Below are 20,146 nucleotides of genomic sequence, written 5' to 3'. Positions count from 1 at the left end.
TCTTGAGGCTGTTGGGTGGATTCCAGTCTGCCCTCCGGGGGTCCTCTGGTTATTTCCACTTGATGCCTTCTTTAGCCGATGGACACTGGATTCTTAGGCTGGCACCTCCCTGATCATTCAGTTATTATCCACACCAAGCATCCATCCACATACATCCTCTATCTCTATTTTAATCACAATTGTTAACAAAGCGAGATGAATACAACAAAAGGGTGGGGAGTCTTTGGGTGCTGTTTCTGTTGTTACAGAGTATAGCTTTGAGTCTCTCTCTCTGTGTGTAGTTGTTACAAAGAATTGCTTTGAGAACAAACTGTCTTAGAATGTACTAACGCAATTAGAGCTTGCACACATAGAGGGAGAGAAACAGTACTAAAAACCAAGAGACCTCTTAATTAGTAATACCCTGGAATTTAAACTATGGGGGATCAAACTTATTTGTGATTTTAATACAGAACTTCTTTAATATGATCCAACATCTGCATCATTTCCATGTCAGTACTAATACAGTTCTGAATGGGCTGAATAGAGTAGCCATGTCACCCTGTCATCTCAATGTGTGCTCAGCAAACAGTTCATTGCACCTGTTAGGTATATTGCATATTTAAACAAATACATTGGAAGGGGATTTAAATACAAAGGTATTGAAAACACAGATGGTACACTTCCAGAGAAGGGGAAGGATTTTTGGCTGCCTAGCCTGAAGTAAACTCAGTGGGAATCCTATGAATAAATCTCAGGCATTGCTTTGAAAATGTTCCCCAAAGGTCATGACTTCAAATAGCAAAGCCCAGAAAAAGGTAGCTTACTTTGCACTTACATGTGTCATTTGCAGAGCTCAGAGCACTTTATAGATATTAATAAAGTCTTATGCCACCGTGGTGAGGCAGGTATGTCTTATTCCACCCATTTAAAAGGTGGCTGTTGTGAGGCATAATAAAATTATGTGACTTGCCTTAGGTCATGCAGCCAAGGGCCTGAAGTGCTGAACGCCCGTTTGTAGAGAATGCTGCAAAATGGGAAACTGCTTTGAAGTTTTGATGCTTTTCATGAAATTGTTCTTGTTTTTCGATCAGGTCTAGAAATATTTTCCCCCTGTGGTCTGCAGTAGCCAGCAAAAGACTTTAGAGAGAATCATGTGATTTTATTTATTTATTTATTTTAGGTATGCTGTCACCAGCCAGTATCAAAACTGACTCCATGGTGCCAAGCAGTACTGAAATGCCACTTGAAAATTCTTTAGTATTCTCTGCAGGAAATGTGATGACAATCTTAAGAATATACGAGATTAGGACTTTGTAGAAATCCTTGTCTTTTCCTAGTATGTGTTGATATGAAAGATGCTGTCTGTGGAGATTCCTTACAAGTTCTAAGCATATTTTTAGCTCACATTCATGCGCCTTTCTTGTTTTTTTTTCCTTCTAAGCTCCCAATTCTTTCTATGCAGAATTTGGCACTATTTCAATACAAATACAGTTTTTAAAGAGAAGTGAATAGTCAACAGCTGTTCAGGATCAGTACCTGCTCCAGTTTATTATACCACATGATAGCCAGGATTGCAGTAACAAACCCTGCATGCAGTATTAGTCAAAATACATAGGAAAGACTGCAAATCAGGCCATGGGCCTTTGTGACTGATCAGTTTTTTTTGTTTTGTTTTTGTACAGCAGCAGGGCAAAATACACTCCCAAATAAAAAGTAGAATGCCCTGTTCGAGACACTCGAATGCAAGAGAGAAGAGTTCATAGATAGACAGGGATAGAGAAGTATGATCAGCAAAAAATTATCTCTTGATAGCAAGAATAACCTGAATTCCTCAGTTACCCAATTTTATTATGACTTCTTGAATCAAAATCTAATTCTCATACTCATCATTCTCTATGTAAAACCGCTCCTAAAATTATTGCTACATATAGTAGCAAACCAGTCTGTGAATTATTCCTGAACATGTTTACTCATTTCTGCATTAAAATGTTTCCCCAGTTCCTGTTCTATCAACTGCCTCATGAATATCTTGTATTATTATTAAATTGTATTCATTTCCGCAAATTGATTTCCTTGTAGTACCTGAGTTTTCCCCCCAAACAATGAGGCATTTTTATAGCTATAGTTCTAGCATGTTCATTAACGAACACTACAGTTAACTTAGGGAGTATGAATGGCAACAAAGTAGCTTTTTGAGAGTCATCTGGATCATACTAGGCACAGCAGTTTATCTGAATACATTGCCACCGCAATCTCATGCAGAGTTTGTGGGTTTTTCTCATGGCTCATGTCTGTTGATTTGCTTGTGCCAGTTTAACCTCTGGCTATTTGATATGAACTGAAAATGAGGGTAGAAATGTATAACTGGCTTTCTAAAAGAATAGTGTCAGTTACATTGCCAGCATATGTTCCTTAAATGATGATTACAGACAATAGTTTGGCAAGCAACTTTCTGTACCAATGCAATTGTACTGAAGCCAGATGGCTATCAAAAATCCCAGCAAACCATAACACTTATCAGTTTGCAAGATTTATTTTCTAGAAAGTGAGAATGATGCACATTTAACAGCAGAAGAAGGTTGTGGAAAATATCAACATTTATTTTGTCTGAGACATGTCATATGTTACTGTATTGAAATTTTATTACAGCCCTAATGAGACAGGTGTAGGCACAATATGCTATCACCTTTCTAATATAATTTACACAGACCATTCTGTCACCCAACTCAGTGTTCTCAATGCAGCCGAGATATACTGTGGTCCTGTAATATTACTCTGACAAATCCACATGAATATAGGCTTTGCTTTTTTGTAGGTGAATGATTGATTGTGGTGACAATGGTACACATCTGTTTTCATGCCATTATTTAGACTCTGATTTTTAAGTACAATAAATTTGTATAAATGTGTAATACAAAGGTGACCACAATACGTAGATTGTTACAAAATGTTCTTCTTTATTACCTCTTAATTCTGCAAAATACCAGACAAGTATTTACTAAGTTGTCATTGCATTAGAGCAAACCAGACAGAACTTGATGTAGCCAATTGCTATAATTGCTGTCTGAGGCTTTTTGTTGTTATAACATGTAGATACATTCACATCTGTGTGACTTGCTAAAGTACTATCAACCCCCTGTTTTGTGGAAGGATGCACATAAGGATGCTGCAGAAGTGGTAAGCCTTAATTCACTGATATTTCTAAAGTGTTTGAGATCCTTATATAGAAAGTGCCGTGAGTGTTAAGTAAAAAACTAGACTACAGGGGGAGCAGGAGTGAAATATCCTGGGAAATATGTCATGGTAGCTTTTCATCATGACTGTTTTCTTACCTGGGAGCCAGAAGTTCTCAGTTCTTGTTAGGGCTGCTGCTGGGAAAACAAAAATATAGCTATTCTCTATAATGAAAGATTTTCTTTCTGTAGTGGGTAATTTGCTTACCTCATGTATTATACATAGGAGTAACTGCTCTAATGCACATAAGTGCTTCATTGCAGGGATGCATTCAGCCAGTTAGCATCACGTTGCTGTGACTGAGGTGAAACTTCCTCATGGTTGGTGGCAGGGCACATAGGGCTGGGATGTCATTCCAGGTGTGTAGATGGGATATAATGGCTGCTGGGGATTCTGGCAGGTACTGCCAGCCTTGCTGTGGGTTTCCTTGCTAATGTAAGTGAAGTGATAAATCCTGTTGAGCAGGTAAATTACCGCATGTTGGTGTCCAGCAGGGTGATTACATCCAGTGTTTGAGGGAGGCAGAGAATATGAAAGTTAATTGGTAAATATAATGAATTGTTTTGTGTTACCATTGATTATATGCTGGATAGATGTATGATGATAAATGCCACCAATGCAACCTTCTCATAGGGAGCAAACGGTGAACAGGGCTATGTGTGTGAACTCACTTCCTGCATTCTAGGAATTCCCCAGATCTCCTTTCACCCTGCAATCCCATCACTATTTTTTTAAAACGAAAAGAGAATTATAAAACATTTTCTGTCACAAACTAAAAATATTTGAATTCAGACCTATGTGGTTTTCATACAACTGTGGAAAAATATTGAACCGTCAGCTGCAGCAAAAATATAGTTGAACTCCCTGTTTTTTGCATTGGGATTATTTTAAGACAGCTTTAGCTTAAGCAGTGAGCATGGGACAGATTTGTCTCCAGAATCTCCATCTAACCCTCAAGCTATCCTCATTGCATGCACATAGCAACTGGGGTTATGTGGCCTTTTCAAGCATTGAATCAAATTACAGGTTCTGGAATGTGACACTTGAATGGGGACCCAATCATGCAACTCTGACTTGCCCAGACGGTCCTTGAACAGTCCTATTGAGTTCAATGAGCTATGTAGGTGAATAAGAGTTGTAGGATAGGTCTACATGTGATATATATCAGACAAGAACGGCCCTCGATGATACTAATTCCCTAAGTGGAGAAAGGATTTAGTGCCTTTTCCTCTACCCCTTGCATCACTCCCTTTCCATAACAACACTCCTAGCTCAGCCACCCAGCTGATTTTCGTCTATGTGTAATTTCCCCTTTAAGAAGAGCACAGCCATTTCTGATCAGTTCCTTTCAGTGAGTATTTTAAGTTCCCAAATGTGCCCCAGAACTAGGGGTAAGCACAAATCCCAAACACTGGAGAGAAGTTTAGATACAGGCCTATCTTTACCTACGATCCACTGCACCTGCAAGACACAGGGACACCTTTTGGAGTAGGGGCTGTATAATTGCAAACTCTGGTGTTTGAGATTAAACTATTAGTGAGTGACCCTGGGAATCCCAGTATAATATAAGTGGTCCTCATACTTTGTGGTACTCTAGATAACCACCTGATTATCCTAAGGGGTACCCCTTGTTCCTCTGAAATAAAGGCATGCCCTTACACAATGTAAAGAGATATAGTCAAAATGTACATTCATACACTTCCCTCCCATTTTATCTGGATGGGGAACCAAAGTGAAAAAAAAAAGGGGGGGGGGGCAGCCAACACATGCTTAAGAGGATGCTTTTATGTCAGCAGTCTCCAAAGAGTTAAATACCATTTTCAGGAAGGCTTGAATACATCTTTCAGGTGATGTCAGATATCCCTTTAGATATGTCATCTTTGTTTCATTTTTGAAACTATTTGTCACAGTTACAGAGTGAACCATGCCTTATACCGCTTCTTCAAGTACACCCTCTAGGTAAAAGGCTTTTCCTGCATCTAGCTCTGAATGGAACCAGGCTGTCCAAACACACTTTGCATTTCTGAGCTGCAGCCCCCTCTTTCCCAATTGTGTTAATGCAACATGCCCTAGTCCAGGGGTTCTCAAACTGGGCGTCAGGACCCCTTGGGGTGGTGAGGTTGTTATATGGGGGGGTCATGAACTGTCACCCTCCACCCCAACCCTGCTTTGCCTCCAGCATTTATAGTGGTGTTCTAAATTACAAACACTTTTAAATATATTTAAAGGGGGGTTGCACTCAGAGGCTTGCTACGTGAAAGGGATCACCAGTACAAAAGTTTGAGAATCACTGCTGGCCTAGCCCTTTCACTCTGGGGACCTGCAGCTAGTGAGTTGACCACTGAGATTCAGTACTGGGTTTACAATGGTGCCAATGGCAACGTGGCGCTGGGCCCACATTCAGAAGGGGCCAGATGCCCAGACCGGGGACATGTCCCCTTGCTCCGCCCTGCCTGCAGCTCACTCCTTTCTGCCCCTCCCCTTATCCCCCGCTTGCTCCTCTCTGCCTGCTCCCCCATGCCCGCCCGTTGCTCGTTCCTTTCCACCCCGTCCTCCCCATGAGAGTGGCGGGCGGCGCCTTGGGGGAAAGAGGCTGAACAGGAGGGCAGGGCCACAGTCCTGCTGTGACTCAAAACCAGCATGTTCAAAACAAGCATTGTTTATTCATTCCCCGCAAAGGAGAAAGCACATAAAACAAAGGGCGTAAATCTGTTTTACAAAAACTGGTAAGGAAAGATTAAGAAGTAATTTTGCTTCAGCCCAGCTAACTCCTTTCTCTGGCTGGGAGAAACAGACTGTCCTGCTCACAGCATATTTCTGCCTCTGTGTGTCTCTTTGCCAGCCTGTCGGCTTTTGCTGATGCTCCCATAGCAATCTCTTTTAGCTCAACCAAGTCCCCTCCCTTTCCTAGGCCCAGGGTCTTGTCTACACCACAGGCGCTACAGTGGCACCATGGTTGCGTAGACACTTCCTAGTGTGATGGAAGGGGTTTTTCCGTTGCTGTAGTAAATTCTCTTCCCAAGAGGCGATAGCTAGGCTGGCAGAAGAATTCTTCCATTCACCTAGCAGGTCTATACCAGGGCTTAGGTTGGCTTAACTACGTGTCTCAGGGGTGTGAATTTTTCACACCCTAAAACATAGCTATGTCAACCTAAGTTTTAGGTGTAGACGAGGCTTCGGTGTTCTTTTTGATCTTGCACTTCTCAGCTTTGGCATAAGAGCTATGTCACTAGAGTTGGGGTCAGGGAGTCTCTCTTCATGGTTATTATATAGGCTTTGTCTACACTACACAGACAAAGCACTGTGCACAGACGCTTTTCGTCAGTAAAACTTCTATTGTTTGGAGTTGTTTTTTTTAACACCCCTGAATGACAAAAGTTTTGATGACAAAGTTCCAGCGTAGACAAAGCCATACCTGGTTATTGTATTTATGGGATGTTCTTTATCTAGGCCATTGTTTTACCTTTCCTGTTTGGTTCCTTTAACAAAGCCTTTTGATCTAACTTCATAGCAAGTAACCTGTCATAACAAATACCCAGAGGCATGTACCATGGTCATAAATAATACAGATATTTCCCAGTTTGTCATATCAGATTACAGTACATTTGTCTGGGATCAGAATAGACGTTTATATTTCACACTTGCATGGAAGCTGGAGTTTTGTAAGAAATATAATCTCCTGTAATAAGTTTAAATTTAAGTTTTTAAGAAGACAGGTATGTATAGCTTTTGTATGTTTGGTGTCACGTGGGGTAAAGATAAAGAATTTAAAAGTGAGATTAAAAGCTCAAAAGGTCATGGGAGTCTTTACTTAATCTTTCTGGTGTTTTCAAACATAACAGACAGATTTGGTCTGCCACTTCAGCACTCATGTTCCTTTAACACATGGTGGAATGTTAGTTGCCAAAATATTCTGATTTGAAAGGGAAGTTCACTAGGAAATATGGTGTTTTTTAGCTGGCAGTATACTGGTCATGAGTGATATTTACAGTACAACAGTTGCTTGCCTTTTAGGACACCATAGCCTGCTACTTACAATTTTAAATTTTGAGGCTTGATCCTAAAAGGTGCAGTCGTTTAGCACCTTGTACAATCAAGTCCTTCCAGATTGTGGTTTATTTTCTCAAGTAGTCAGTAGCAGCAATACAGAAGGCTTTCAAAAATGCCTTAAACATGTCACTCTGGCTACAGCATCTCTTTAAAATGTTTTACTCTTCAGTCATATTTACTGAAACCTTTAGAGACCAGTAAATGTTGGCTGCAGTACTAATTTGTTATTGTGTATCACTCTGTGTATTCAGCAGTATCTCAGACATACCTTTAGTATATCATATAGTTATAGATTTATTGTACTAATAAAAATACATAGAAGTTATGGCATGCTTCAGGTCCCTTACCCACCAGAGACACTTCCTTCAGAATGTGAAAATAAATACCCAGTGCTCATACCTTATTTATAACCTATGTTGCTTCAGGTTCTTAATACTTTAATAATTAATCTTCACTAATATAAACACCATTAGAATTTATTTGGTAAGACATGACATCTACATTACCTCTCCTACAGTTAAAATATTTATTTGTAAAACAGGGTTTCTTTCTACAGATTAAGTGCCCAAACCTGCTATCCTTACACAACTGGACTACTCCAATGATTAAAGACTGTAGACTGGCCAGAGATATTCGTTATAAACCATTACTGTTCTGCTGGAGACATATTGAACCCAAATTGTTCTCCCTCATCTCTAAAATATATATTAAAAACAAACAAACAAACAGCTAGACTGGCGAATACCAGACAATTAGTGATTTGGGAACTTCATACTTGCTAATGCAAGGAATCACAAATAAACATACTATAGCAGAAATGCTGAGCACAATGTATCTGCCAGAAAAACGTGTTGAGGATGTATCTTCCTCGTGTTTAACTGTTTACAGAGATAATGTTGTGGAAAGAAGTTACTAGAAGAATACAACAGGTGTGGCTGTGCTCAAGACACAAAAATCAATTAAATAAAACACAAGTGAGAGCTATTTAGTATTTAAGAGCAATTCAGCAATATAACTGGCTATGCCTTTAGTTTGACTGTTGCTTTACTCTGGTTGGTGCTTTGGCTGTCCCTAGGTTCCTTTTTACATTGTTTCATACCAGTGCTACCAATATCCTTGACTCTTCACATCTCAGTGACTGTCTCTGTTAGTTGATCTCTCTGACTCTTCTCTTTCTATTGTATGCCATTGGAGAAGTTAATACTTTGTTCAATTGTTTTTAAATTTGGTGTAATATAAATCTTGTCTCTAAGTGGTTCATTTATTAAAGCAAATACCGTATCCTTCCAAATCCAGATCATTAGTGCCTTTTTTTGCTTGGTGGTGATTGCCACTTAAATGAAACCCAGAATGGGATTCAGGTATATGTGAAATCTGTGGAAGGATTTCAGTCTAGTTTCCAATAGACTTGCATCTCCATCATATCTGGACATCTTTCTTAGTAGTTTCCTCAGAGACACCCAAAGACTGACTGGACAGGATGGTGAGCTGGTCTTGCATACCTTCAACAAGATCGGGGTGAGGCATGTTAATGAGTGACAGTAAGCACAGGAAGAAAAGGAGGACTTGTGGCACCTTAGAGACTAACAAATTTATTTGAGCATAAGCTTTTGTGAGCTACAGCTCACTTCATCGGATGCATGCTGTAGCTCAGGAAAGCTTATGCTCAAATAAATTTGTTAGTCTCGAAGGTGCTACAAGTCCTCCTTTTCTTTTTGCGGATACAGACTAACACGGCTGCTACTCTGAAACCTGTCAGTAAGCACAGGAAACTTGTATTTCTCTTGCTTGTTGTGAATCTGATTTGTAGTTAGAGGGCTTCAGTCTCCAGTTCTGATCATCTGACACCATTCCAGAGTGCTAAGAGTCACCTAATATATACTAAAAAGAAAAGGAGTACTTGTGGCACCTTAGAGACTAACCAATTTATTTGAGCATGAGCTCTGAAACCTAATATATACTGCTGACTTTCTGAGTGTTTTGTGGCACTGACGTGTTTCCTTAGCAGACTCCTTCCTTGTTACAGAAGTTGTTCAATGCTTATCCCAGAACAAACCAGGGAACGCTATTCAACCTCCAGATTCAGCGTCAGGAATATAAAACATCGCAGTGATGAGGTCTGAGTTGTAATGCTGAAGAAAATTATGGCTATTAAATCTCAGGGGAAAACTGAGTAGGTGAACTTTTGCCAAAGTGAATATATACAGAACCATAAGGAGAGAAAGTGAGGGAAGCAAAGAAAGATTGAAGGTCAGACCTATCAAGCTCTGGGAGCATGTTGGAGAAGAGAGATTAGTGACTGCAATATTGAACTTTTCTGGAGACACAAGATTTAAAAGCTTTAATTGAAACATCAGCACTTGCCTTGACACTGGGAGCATGGCAATCCTTCTCACAGAAATGCATAACAGTAGCAAGAGTCTCAGACGACAACGGCTATAACTTAAGGAATACTTTTTATTTCCTTTAAAAAAAAAACAACAGTAGTACTGGCAGATGCTGGACTTGGCAAACTGCCCAGTGTTTCCCCCTCTTCTCCTTATAACAGGATCCAAACCCTGCTACCTTCCCTAATGCTAGTGATGTGAGATATCTCCATATACATCACAGATGACTGAAAGCAGAAGCCTTCAGGATATTTTCTTGTTGCTCGAGAAAACAATTTTGCCTTAGTTGGAAATCCATCTCCTCACTTAAGCCTTTCGGAGCCAATGTCTGAAGGGTGTTATACCAACATGTTTCCCTTTTGGTGAAGTTTATTCTTGCTGTTCAGTGTCAGCTTCTCTACTCCTGTATGAACAGTGGGATATGTTCCATGTCTGTGACCTTGAGGCTAGAGCAGGAGGGTTGCTTCCTCCTACTAAATGCCTTTCCAGAATTTAATCTAAGCCTTTGCTTCTAATAGCAGCACTCAGCCTGCATCATCTCTCAAGGAGTGATTATGGGTTACGAGTAATATTTGGGTACAGTAGGCAGGTTTATTTTATATTTACAGAGACCTTGGCTGAGATTTTCAAAAAGTGACTTGTGATTTTGCAAGCCCAACTTCTGACACCTTAAAAGAATCTGATTTTTCATAGAATGCGGATTCCCCTGCCCTCTGAAAATAGGGCCCCTATAAGACACATTAGGGTGGGCTCTCAAAATCATGAATCACTTTTGAAAATCTCAGACTTGATTTCTCCCTGCCCTCCCCACCTGGTTTTTGAAGCCTTAAACATGGGGAGGAGGATGGTCATGTTGTTCAAAGCAGAGGATTTGGGAGTCAAGAGAGATGAGTACAGTTTCCTGCTCTGACACAGACTTCCCATGTGTCAGATTTGGGCAAGTCACTTAATTTTTCTCTAGTTGACCACCTCATCTTGCAGAGTTGTGAGGATAAATTCATTAATTTTTGCAAGGTGCTCAATTACTATGGCAATGTGGGACACATAAGTCTCACATAGACTTGCTATGAGCAGATGAACATTGAAAGGATCTTTGCTCATTGATTACTGCTCTTGGGCAATGAACCCTAGCCAAATGTGATTTGTTCTGTCTGAGCCTTTGTGATGTTTAAACTCCAGATTTGAATTTTGCATCTTGAGCACCTGTTGAACATTGAATCATGAGTTCTTCCTGTTTTCTTTTTGAAGTTACCCTGTTTGTTAGACCTCAAAAGTAAGTTTAGAATGAAACTTTGCAAGTAAAATATAGGTCATAAAAATATAAAGGAAATCAGGCTTAATGACCAAAATTCAGTTAAAGAATATGAAATAGTGAACTGTGGAAAGCAGACAGGAGAGCAGATGGGAATTTTTGGAAATTGATGAAAGAACAAGTTACCTGAGAAGAATAAGCACAGGAGCGTATATACTCAGGAGGTTAAACACACACGAAAGGAAATGAGAGGAGAGATGCAATGAACTGCTGCTTATCATATGAAAGATAAGGAGAGAGGTAGCAAGGGAAGTTTTGTTTTATTAAAAAGAAATTTAAAGAAAACTCAGAGGAGCAGGGGAGGAAAACAAACTTTTGCTGAAGGTAAACAAGAGAGGATATCAGTGTACAATGTTTTTAAAATGTTACTATTTTTAATTCATAAAGATAGCAAGATGCATCATTTGTGGAACAACTATGAAAAAGAAATGGGATTGCTCATGTGCATTTTAAGAATAATTTGTTTATTAGTAAGGGATCATATTAATTAAATAATATTACAGCAGATAAACAAGACTCGGAAAATCTATTGAGAATTTTCTCCCATTCCTCCTACTGTTTGTTAATTTAGGGACCAGTCCTCTCATAGAAACCAATGGCAACACTCACTTTTTCTTCAGTGGTGCAAGATCAGGCATCAGGTGCTGGTAAAATGGACCAGCTTGAAAAGCTCCATTTATGCATAGAACATGCATTGCCACTGAATAAGTGCTGTATACAAGTCCCACTGTCTCCTCCCCATGTGCTCTGTGTTCCATCAATGTGCCTAGGGCCTGATCCACAGAGTCCTCTAGGTGTGAGACAGTAATTAACTCTCCCTAGGCCATTAGTGTATCATAATGCTTAGTATGTCTGCTTGAGGCTGCCAGCAAAGGAGTCCGCTGGAAAGGTTTTGTGATATAGTTATGTGTCCAATGAGACTCACTTCATATCAACCATGGAACAGCTGTGGCAAATGGGGAAAGAAATTAACCTGATTTTACTCTGTGCTCTATTCACCTGATTTGTATGGGACATTTTAGGATCTGCTTTTCAATAAGGTTGTGAGAAAAATCCTTGCTGTTTTTATAAAAGGCCATTAATGTACCCCTGACTGTTTCACTGACTTCCTCCCCCTCAACTGTCTTTTTTTTATAAGCATCAAGCTAATTAAATACTCCTGCACCTTTTAATGTGGATTGTAAAATGTTAATTAAATGTAGCGATTAGAGAGAGAATAATGATGGCTGCCACACATAGAGAGAGCACTAAAAAAATTCCAAACCCAAAATGGCATTTCAAGACTTTCTCTGGGGTCAGAAATAGCCTTCAAGGAGGAGAGAATAAGCAGCATGTTTCGAAGGGACCCCCCCATCAGAAGCAGGTAGTGAAGGGAACAACTTTTCCTCTTCCTTCTCTCAATGCATCTCCCTGCCCAAAAACAATTATTTCTCAAAGATGTGAGTGATTATATGCCTTTTTCTGCTCTGCAGCTATTTTTTCTAAGTTTTCAAAGGTCCCTGGAAATAGGCCTGGCCAGGAAGCATGGATTAGAAAAACTGTTTTATTGGAATGGCCATACAAATATAAAAGACAACTTTACAAGATGTGAATCTGGACAGTGATCTAAGGAAAATGTGATGGGGGTCAAATTTTGTGCTTTTTAAAAATGGTATTAATAGGGGCCTTTTGTAAGCAAGAACACCCCATACTTGGAGGTGATTTATTTAAAATCAAATGTGACTTTTATTTTTTCTTCCTGTACTGTGTTCAGATAATGGTGATGGTGGGGCAGGGGTGTCTCTTTCTTTTGTGGGCAATACTCTGCGATTATTTTAGTTTTATAATATAAAGTCATATTTCTATGGCAGATATATAATTAGGTCATAAAAGAATTGTTACACACATGGCTGCCATGGGAGGTTTCTGAACCCATGGGACATTAGAAAGTCCTGGATCTAATTTATCACAATGATAAAAGAACATTCTTCTATAGCAGCTAGGTGATTAATACAGTAACTAATTGTTTGCTATCTCTCATATAGTCATTGTTTCTATCCCTTCCAACAATCATCGTCCTACTATGTACCATCTCTTTCATCCCCCCCAATTCCTCATGCTAACTGCAGTGTTCGGTATACTGGTAAGTATCTTCTGAGGTCACTGGGGTGACCTATGGAGTGCACAGAGTAACATGGTGCAAAGACAGAGCAGCAACTAAGGCTTAAGAACTGCTTTGATTTCCATGGTCTCTATCAGAAGGAGGTGGAGGAAAACTGTATCAAGCATAATGTAGCCTTCAAAGTGCAAGACACTCCAGGGATTATCCTGTATTTCTTATCCATCCTCATCTTGGAGGTCTTAGCTACCAGCTGAAATTAAGCACACAAAATCTAAGGTCAGGTACACTATATGGAGAATAGGAGTACTTGTGGCACCTTAGAGTCTAACAAATTTATTTGAGCATAAGCTTTCGTGAGCTACAGCTCACTTCATCAGATGCATGCAGTGGAAAATACAGTGGGGAGATTTATATACACAGAGAACATGAAACAATGGGTGTTACCATACACACTGTAACCAGAGTGATCCCGTAAGGGGAGGGGGGAATGGACCTTTTGTAGTGATAATCAAGCTGGGCCATTTCCAGCAGTTGACAAGAACATATGAGGAACAGTGTTTGTGTGTGTGGGGGGAGATAAACAGGGGGAAATAGTTTTACTTTGTGTAATGACACATCCACTCTCAGTCTTTATTCAAGCCTAAGTTAATTGTATCCAGTTTGCAAATTAATTCCAATTCAGCAGCCTCTCGTTGGAGTCTGTTTTTGAAGTTTTTTTGTTGAAGAATTGCCACTTTTAGGTCTGTAATTGAGTGACCAAAGAGATTGAAGTGTTCTCCGACTGGTTTTTGAATGTTATAATTCTTGATGTCTGATTTGTGTCCATTTATTATTTTATTCTTTTATTGTCCAGTTTGACCAATGTACATGGCAGAGGGGCATTGCTGGCACATGATGGCATATATCACATTGGTAGATGCGTAGGTGAATGAGCCTCTGATAGCGTGACTGATGTGATTAGGCCCTATGATGGTGTCCCCTGAATAGATATGTGGACACAGTTGGCAATGGGCTTTGTTACAAGGATCGGTTCCTGGGTTAGTGGTTCTGTTGTGTGGTGTGTGGTTGCTGGTGAGTATTTGCTTCAAGTTGGGGGGCTGCCTATAAGCAAGGACTGGCCTGTCTCCCAAGATCTGTGAGAGTGATGGATAGGTTAGGTTCAGGATAGGTTGTAGATCCTTGATGATGCACTGGAGAGGTTTTAGTTGGGGGCTGAAGGTGACGGCTAGTGGCGTTCAGTTATTTTCTTTGTTAGGCCTGTCCTGTAGTAGGTAACTTCTGGGTACTCTTCTGGCTCTGTCAATCTGTTTCTTCACTTCAGCAGGTGAGGATTGTAGTTGTAAGAATGCTTGATAGAGATCTTGTAGGTGTTTGTCTCTGTCTGAGGGGTTGGAGCAAATGCGGTTGTATCGTAGAGCTTGGCTGTAGACAATGGATCATGTGGCATGGTCTGGATGAAAGCTGGAGGCATGTAGGTAAGCATAGCGGTCAGTAGGTTTCCAGTATAGATTGGTGTTGATGTGACCATCGCTTATTAGCACCGTAGTGTCCAGGAAGTGGATCTCTTGTGTGGACTGGTCCAGGCTGAGGTTGATGGTGGGATGGAAATTGTTGAAATCATGGTGGAATTCCTCAAGGGCTTCTTTTCCGTGGATCCAGATGATGATGATGTCATCAATGTAGTGCAAGTAGAGTAGGGGCATTAGGGGACGAGAGCTGAGGAAGCGTTGTTCTAAGTCAGCCATAAAAATGTTGGCATACTGTGGGGCCATGCGGGTACCCATAGCAGTGCCGCTGATTTGAAGGTATACATTGTCCCCAAATTTGAAATAGTTATGGGTGAGGACAAAGTCACAAAGTTCAGCCACCAGGTTTGCCGTGACATTATCGGGGATACTGTTCCTGATGGCCTGTAGTCCATCTTTGTGTGGAATGTTGGTGTAGAGGGCTTCTACATCCATAGTGGCTAGGATGGTGTTTTCAGGAAGATCACTGATGGATTGTAGTTTCCTCAAGAAGTCAGTGGTGTCTCTAAGATAGCTGGGAGTGCTGGTAGCATAGGGCCTGAGGAGAATACTTATTTTAAAATGGCTTCTTTGCAACAAAAAATGTTTTTGACCTATCTAAAAAAAAATCAGATTTTTGAAATTTACACATCGATACACTTCTTAACCACAGCAAGGTCTGACCTATAGGCAGCCACTTCAATTTCTTAATTAACAATTAGGTCTGATTATTTCTCTTTATGCTGGGATTTTATTCTATTTTATGTAGATCCTTCTACTGCCTTCCTCACCATAGTATCAAAGCACCTTTCAGTAGTGCATTAAGCAATGTTACTAACATCTGAAGTGGTTGCATATGTTTGTGCTGGATGATATGCATGCTGAAATAGAGCTGGATGAATCCTATGCTTTCTATAAATTGTTGAGCTGTTCTTTGATTGGATTTCATTGGGTTTTTTTACTATTTGGGCTGGTAGCTGTGGTACATGAATAACCTCAACTGTTACAGAGAATAATGTTTTTGTGTTGGAAAATGTTTATAAAACTCTTCATAGCTTATTGTCTTCTGCTATCCAGTAGCTTTGAAAACTCATTTACTGCTCTAGTAATGACGACATATTGTAGGACACCTGGTTGTTGATCCAGGTCCTTGTGATATTGCCACTTAGAGTTGCCAGTTGCCTGGTTTTTAACATGAATGTTGCTAAAAAGTTGCTTTTTGCTTTCTATTGTTGGTTTAAAGTTTCCAGACCAGTGGTGAGCTGGAGCCGGTTTGCGCGAACTGGTTGTTAAATTTTGAAGCTGGTTTAGAACTGGTTGTTAAAGGGGTGGGCAAACTCCAGCCCGCGGGCCACATTTGGCCCGCAGGACTGTCCTGTCCGGCCTGCCTGAGCTCCCAGCTGGGGAGGCTCCCCTGGCTGAGAATCCCTTTTTAATTTTTACTCACCTGGTGGCACTTTGGCAGCGGGTCCTTCACTCGCTCTGGGTCTTCAGTGGCACTTCGGCGGCACGTCCTTCAGTGCCGCTGAAGACCTGGAGCGACTGAAGGAACGAGTTCTTCAGATTTTGGCAGCTCATCACTGGATATAACCGCAAATTTCCACCAAAGATAATTAGCCATTTCCATTCTTAAACATCCTATGGAGACGCGTGTACATCTTAGCTTTCAACTAACTCTTCTCTCGGATTTCCAGTAGCCCCATAACCTCACCATTTTGTAATGTGGTTATACTGTTTGGCAAATTTGTCAACATGTAGCTCTTTGTAAGTGAATACAGAACTTTGCCAAGGATTGCCCAAATGTAAGATTTATAGGTCTGACAAATGGTTGTAATATATAGATGATGAGCTCATTCTTGCTGGATTTGTTCTTTGTTGTTATAATGACTTTGGATCTGGCTGCTGAAAGCCTCCAATCATCCAAATACAGTTGTTCATGTTGTACATAATAGAGTGCAAATATGTGAGAGCAGACAGGAGTTAAATGGATGGCTAAAAGTGAGGATGGTTCTTTCACATGCATGAGCCTGTAAGTAAAACTCATGGAGCACATGAAAGAAGGATTGTTCCATGGGCAAATGTCTTTTAAGGAAAACAGGCATTTCTCATGGAAGAATAAACCCCTGGGTTGACCTTCTTAAAGCAGACTAGCCTAATTAGAATATTTTTCCATTAAAATTAATAGAAGATGTATCTAAATCTGAATCATGGTCAGAGAGATGAAAAGTGTCTGGTCACCTGCTCACATACAGTTCATCAGAATAGAATGATCTGTGCTAGAAGTTTGTATGCTGCACAATTAGGCTCACACTTAGTATGCACCTGAGGAACTAAGAGGGAGAGAAGAGAGAATAAATAGCCAAAGATTGATACAAATGACAACTATTGGAATTGATTGTGGGAACACAGTGTTTACTGAAATAACATTGACTTGGTGCTACTGAGGAGGCTATTAGTGTTGAGACAAGTGACTCTGGCTGCATATGCTATTTAACCAAAGAATGGTCCGTTCTAGAAGGCAATGTAATAGGCTTCATGTGAAAAAAAGGGAAAATCCTGGAAGACCCAAGATAGCATGGTAAAAGCGTGTAGGGGAAAACAGAATTAGAAGTTTGACGCCATCGGGCAGTGGGCATGGGACCCTAGAGGAAAGTTGTGCAAAATAATATATGAAAGCTGAAATTCACTTACAAGAGAAGTATGCTAGCATGCAAAGGCAGCACATAAAATGAACGGTATTTGTATCAGAAAAAAGGAGCCAGCTATAGTATACTATCTGAGAATGAGGCATATCTTTCTTGTTCGTGACAATGAAGTTATTCTGAGTGCATATTTATTGCTGCAGATGGCACTGTTTTTATGTGATACTTTAGATTAGGCTCAGATTGATAACCAGAAAATCTCGAGTACTTCACACACCTTAAAATGAATCTTAAAATTTCTTTAAATATTAATGCCTTCCTTCTAAGGTGAAAGATGACAGTACAGACAAGGATTTAATGGACTGATTTTATATTAAAAAGAGAGAAATAGAATATGAATCCCAAATCTGTTGTTCATCCTACATTTTTAATTACTCCTCCTAGCAGTATGTTTCATCTCTGAAACCTGGTCAAAATTCAGTGCATGCATATCTGCATCACGTGGACAAAGCAGAACGATTCCAAAATTTTGCAACGCTTGTCCACTACCTTTTGTGATACAGTCAAAGGTGGAGGCAGAAGATCAGCACTTAAAGGACTCGAATTATATCCAAGATTAACTGGAGCAAATGGAATGCTGCCATAGTGCCAGTAATGAAAAAGAGTGGGGATGTCTGTATCTGTGGTGACTGGCCAAGGTTACCATTAACTCAGCATTACATCCAGATCAGTATCCTTTACCCAGAATAGAAGATATAGTTGCCTCCTTAGCTCATGGCAAGCATTTCTCCAAGACCAACCTGGCCCAAGACTATCTACAAATGGAAATATGAGACAGTGAGGGCCATTAGAGGGCTCACAAACTATTTAAAGGGTTACTCCCAATTCCTATGCACTATGTGGGGAAACTAGCAGGAACTTTTCTCAACCCCAAAGTAAATTTTTTTTTTCATGTTTTTCTCTTGTTCTAGGTATTTACTTTGTAATGAGAATTCACAGTAGCTTGAATTTGGCTTGAACATTAGCAGATGTCTGCACTGGATCAAGTGATGCATGGTAAGTTGGCCATTGAGTCAATGTTGTTTTAATACCTCCCTGTGGGAGGTAACTGCTGTCTTAATACCCTTGGGTAGTTTGCGCTTCCAACTCCATTGTTAGCTATTTGCAACTCCATGGTTTATCTTAACAAGGATGGTACATCTGCTGTAGGCTTTTATGTTGTATACAGGCACAATAAATTATACTAAAAGATCAGAGAGTGGGTGCAAAGATCACACGCAGGTCAGTACCTGGATGGGAGACGACAAAGAAACACCTGTGTACTGCAGGAATTAGTGTCCGGGCCAGTAGATGGCATTGTTCCTTCTAAATCTGCATGGAACTAATGCTTTTCATGTTCAATAACCATGCTGTTGGGGGTTGTGGTGAGTAACAGTCTTGCTAGAGGTGTCACTTTTTTGGCTGAGACATAAAACAAAGGCATTGTCACATGAGCGAATCTGAGTCGATTTATGGTTTTAAGTAGAATCATGGGTCAATATTTGCAGTGAAAACCACAGGCCGACTTAGACGAAAGGCTTGAGAACATTTTGATTCAAACCTATTCATTAGAACCAAAAGTAGAGTGAACAGACATCCTGGTTTTAAAGGGACAGTACTGTATTTAAGCCCTCAGGTGTCCTGACTTTTTCTTAAAAATGGGCTAATTGTCCCGTATTTTCTGTCTTCCCCTCCATCAGTACTGGCGGGTCCTGCTGCTGGTGGATCCCTGCTCACCAGCCACCCGCCCACTAGTGGTGAGTTGGGGGGGTCCAGAGGCCAGCGATGGGGCTGGGTGTGCAAGACTGGTGGTGGGGCGAACACGCAGCTCACGAGGCCGGCCGCTCCCCCGCTGGTCTGTCAGTGCAGCCCACACTGCATGCCAGCTCTCAGCCGGCAGGGCTCCGCCACCTGTCCTGTTTCCACCTGACACTGGCTGCGTGCTGCAAGCTGAGGTGGCTGGTCAGTGCGGGCAGATGTCAGGTAGCGACCAGTTACATGTCACCTGTGCTGCCCACCCATCGGCCCTTTATGTGCTTCCTCTCTGGCTGTCCTCTCCCTGCTTTGTCCCTTCACCCCACAGCCCTGCTGTTCCTCCATATTTCCCGCAGCAGGGCGCGCCCTGCTCCCAGCGCTGTGTGGAGAACCAGCCCCTGGTTGGAGTGCTCGGCTCACCAACAGCCTGGCTGGCAGGCTCTTTCCTTCCCTCACTGCCTCTGGTTGGGCCGGTCCCCCGGGCTTTGCACAGCGCTGGCATGGGGAAGCTAAGCTCTGGAGTGATGGAGGAGGGGAGCAATGTCCCGTCTGTTTGCACCCCGAACTTGCAGGCTCCACAGCAGCCGCCGGGGCAGGAGCTTAGCACCCTCTTCACCTGCCTCCCATCTCGGTCGTTCCCCCAGGAAGCACGTTCCCTAGGCACCCTCCTCTGCTGAGCCACCTCTCTGGCCGGTTTCACTGAAGTCAGTGTTCCTGCAGTCAGGTTCCTTGGGCCCTGGTGCACAATGCATCCTTAGGGCTTAACCCCTTGCTGCCTGCGATGTAGCCCAGGGACAGGAGGAGGCTGGGCTATATTGGTTGCTAGCAGCAGCCTGAAGGTGTTAGCTGCCTTTTCTCTCTGTGAGGGCAGGAAGGGACAAGTTGCTTCCAGCCACATGGGAGCGGTGAGGAGGGGAAGAGATGAGCTCTGCTAAGACACAGGCCAGGTCATCCCTTCCCCCTTTTCTCCTCCCCTGCAGCTGGAAGCAGCTCCCATCCCTTCCCTCCCAATGTCGAAAGGATGCTGCAGGCCACATTCTGGCAGAAATTGGGGGGGCATGTGACCCTGCATGTTCTTTCCCCCCCACCCCAAATGTGTTGCCTCAGGAAGATGTGGTACCAGGAGGGGCAGGTCCATC

General features: G+C 41.5%; 1 long non-coding RNA gene across 3 annotated transcripts in view; it reads left to right on the top strand.

Annotated features, from left to right (window-relative positions):
- LOC125621287 (uncharacterized) overlaps nt 1–20,146 on the top strand; it is a 279,878-nt gene that overhangs the window by 99,073 nt on the left and 160,659 nt on the right. For all 3 annotated transcript variants that reach the window (XR_012664892.1, XR_012664893.1, XR_012664894.1), the window contains one exon: nt 18,185–18,269. This is a non-coding gene — a long non-coding RNA (uncharacterized LOC125621287). The remainder of the gene's footprint in view (nt 1–18,184; nt 18,270–20,146) is intronic.

The sequence above is a fragment of the Caretta caretta genome, chromosome 14 (genome assembly GCF_965140235.1).
Source record: "Caretta caretta isolate rCarCar2 chromosome 14, rCarCar1.hap1, whole genome shotgun sequence".
NCBI lineage: Eukaryota > Metazoa > Chordata > Testudines > Cheloniidae > Caretta > Caretta caretta.
This window is presented reverse-complemented; position numbering and strand designations above follow the sequence as displayed.